Source organism: Palaemon carinicauda, chromosome 45 (genome assembly GCF_036898095.1).
Source record: "Palaemon carinicauda isolate YSFRI2023 chromosome 45, ASM3689809v2, whole genome shotgun sequence".
NCBI classification, from domain to species: Eukaryota; Metazoa; Arthropoda; class Malacostraca; order Decapoda; family Palaemonidae; genus Palaemon; species Palaemon carinicauda.
Window position 1 is genome coordinate 24,632,247 of NC_090769.1, and position 3,633 is coordinate 24,635,879.

The window sequence follows — 3,633 nt, forward strand, 5'->3', positions numbered from 1 at the left end:
TCTTTTCTGGCCCTGTACTGCAGGGAAACCCTACTCTCTACAGGACCTTTTGTAATTCATTTTATCTCACGATCCTTTTACTTAATTTTGCTTTACTTTAAGGGTTGCTTTTCAGGTCCTGTACTGTAAGGGGACCCTACTCTCTATAGGATCTTTCGTAATTTGCTTTACCTCACGATCCTTGTACTTACTTTTACTTTGCTTTAACGGGTACTTTTCTATCCCACACTGGAGAGGAACCCTACTCTCTAGTCTACATGATCTTTCGTAATTCACTTATCTCACGATCCTTTCACTTAAGCCTGCCTGACACTTGCGCGCATTTTTGCCACGCACTGGCACGCATTGGTGCGCGCCAGTGCGTGCCACTTTGTGTCACGCACTGGTGTTTTTCCCGCACTGTTCACGACCAGTTCACTCCAGTTCGCGCATCGTTCATGCGACGTTCACGCGATGGCACGAATTGGCACCCGTAGTTCACGAGAAGTTCACGACACGTTCACGCGAGTCCACTCATCATTCCGCATCGTTTCCGCATCGTTCACGCCAGTTCATGAATTGGCCACTCCATATAAAAACGGGGCTTCTCCAACCCGAGGACATTCTTGGATTGGCTTCGGAAGAGACAACAATGCTTTCTGTCAGAGACACCATTGCATTGAGGAGAAGAAACGTATCTTTTTCGTTTGTATTTTTTGTTGCCCTTTATTTTTGTTTCAATAAGAAAGCATTTGATTCACATATAAATAGCAGACATAAAATATGTAGGCCTACAAGTATTAATAAAGCATTTTATTTTAACATTAAAAGCAGCAAACATGAAAAGTTTTTAGGCTGTTGATTTTAAGGTAATAGAGAAAAAAGTGTGTTGAAATAAGAAATAATTTTATATTTACACTAAAACAGCAAACAGAAAAAAATTGTTTTGCTCTTCATTTTAAGGTAATAAAGAAGAATAAGTATGTTGATGAAATAGAACATCATTTTATTTTTACATTCAAACAGCAAACTTAAAAATTTCTTGGGTTTATTTTTCAGTTCATTTTTATTTAAAACAAAAGTTTTGGGTCTTGATTGGTAATAGAGGAAAATAAGTGTGTGCATGAAATAAGACATCATTTTATTTTTACATTCAAACAGAAAATAACAACAATTATTAGGTTTATATTTTTCTTTCCTTTTCATTACTTTTTTTTCGTTTCCTTTTTGTTTCTCTTCATTATAAAGTTATAGAAACAGTTTGAAATAAGACATAATTTTATTTTTACATTCAAACAGCAAATATAAAAATTTATTAGGTTTATTTTTCTATCCTTTTCATTAATTTTTTCGTTTCCTTTTTTTTTCTCTTCATTATAAAGTTATAAAAATAGTTTGAAATAAGATATAATTTTTTTTCCACATTAAAACAGCAAATATAAAAATTTATTAGGTTTATTTTTCTTTCCTTTTCATTAATTTTTTCGTTTCCTTTTTGTTTCTCTTCATTATAAAGTTGTAGAAATAGTTTGAAATAAGATATAATTTTTTTTCACATTAAAACAGCAATTATAAAAATTTATTAGGTTTATTTTTCTTTCCTTTTCATTAATTTTTTCGTTTCCTTTTTGTTTCTCTTCATTATAAAGTTATAGAAATAGTTTGAAATAAGATATCATTTTTTTTTCACATTAAAACAGCAAATATAAAAATTTATTAGGTTTATTTTTCTTTCCTTTTCATTAATTTTTTCGTTTCCTTTTTGTTTCTCTTCATTATAAAGTTCACGCCACTTCCCGCATCGTTCACTCCAGTTCACGCCAGTTCCCGCACTGTTCACTCCAGTTCACTCCAGTTGGCGCATCGTTCACGACTATTTCACGGCCATTTAGTGCGTGCCAATGCGTGCCACAAACTTTAAACATTTCAAAGATCTGGGCACGCATGGCACGCTTTGGTACGCTCTGGCACGTGAGTTCCCGCACTGTTCACGACATTTTCACGGCTCGTTCACACGAATTCGCGCATCAATGAGTGCCAGTGCGTGCCACGAATGCGTGCAAGTGTCAGGCAGGCTTTACTTTAACTTTACTTCAAGGGCTACTTTTCTTGTCCTGTACTGCAGGGAACCCTATTCTCTATGAACCTTTTATAATTAATTTTATTGTATTCATTCCAAGGCATTTAGCATTTCACACCGCATATTGCTCGTTTATTGTCAAATCCACATTATCAAAGCACTTAGAAAGCAAGAAAGTCTTCAGTCTTCTCTTGAAAGCCTTAACATCTTCAGTCTTTTGGATGTCTAGTAGGGGCTTGTTGTATAGTCTTAGGGTCGCATATTTGAAAGCTCTAGTCTTAAAATCTACAGTAGGCATATATCTTATTTCCAATAATTTGAAACCATCTGTAACTATTCTCGTGTCAACTCGATTTGATGGCTGCACATTATGTAGAAATTCTCTTAGATATTTTGGACCCCCGGTTCTAATAACTTCGTGGGTTATTGTACATATTTTAAACTCAATTACTGCTTTAGCAGACAGCCAGTGTAAATCATCTCAGTAAGATTCTGGTCAGTTATAGAAAGAAAACTAAAAAGAAAATTCAAACCAGTCGCTTTACGAGACTTACCCTTCCAAAGTCTCTGTTCAGTTTTTCGATATAAGTCAGAAAATATCATACTCAATGCTCATCTCTGCCAGGGGACTTATCCTATCATGACGTATTTTTGCAGGATTATATTTTACGGAATTTACGTTATCCAGAGCAATGGGTGATCAAGAGCTTGATCAACAGCGCCAAGTAGGCTATCTCCTTAGGACACTCCAAAATCAAACCATTGTTCTCTAATCTTGGGTAGTGCCATAGCCTCTGTACCATGGTCTTCCACTGTCTTGGGTTAGAGTTCTCTTGCTTTAGGGTAAACTTGTGCACACTATTCTATCTTATTTCTCTTCCTCTTGTTTTTATAGTTTATATAGGAGGTATTTATGTTGTTACTGTTCCTAAAATATTTTATTTTTCCTTGTTTCCTTTCCTCATTGGGCTATTTTCCCTGTTGGAGCCCCTTGGCTTATAGCATGCTGCTTTTCCAACTAGGGTTGTAGCTTAGCAAATAATAATAATAATAATAATAATAATAATAATAATAATAATAATAATAATAATAATAATAATTAGCTTGATGACTGGAAATGTATCAAAACCTTGTCAATCAACGGTATATTTAAGGTAGAGAACTCTATCTCATTTCGTAATCGGAAAATGGAGAAAATATCTATAGACTGTTCAAGATCAATACTGTCTTGGGGTAGAATTCTCTTGCTTGAGGGTACACTCGGGCACACTATTCTATCTTATTTAACTTACTCTTGTTTTTTAAAGTTTCTATAGTTTGTATATGAAATATTCATTTTAATGTTGTAACTGTTCTTTAAATACTCTATTTCAGTTTGTCATTACTTCTCTTGTTGTTTATTTATTTCCTTGTTTCCTTTCCTCGTTGAGCTATTTTTCCCTGTAGAGCCCTTGGGCTTATAGCATCATACTTTTCCAGCTAGGGTTGCAACTTAGCTAATAATAATAGTAATAATAATAATAACAATAATGATAATAATAATAATAAGAAAGATGATAATAATAATAATGATG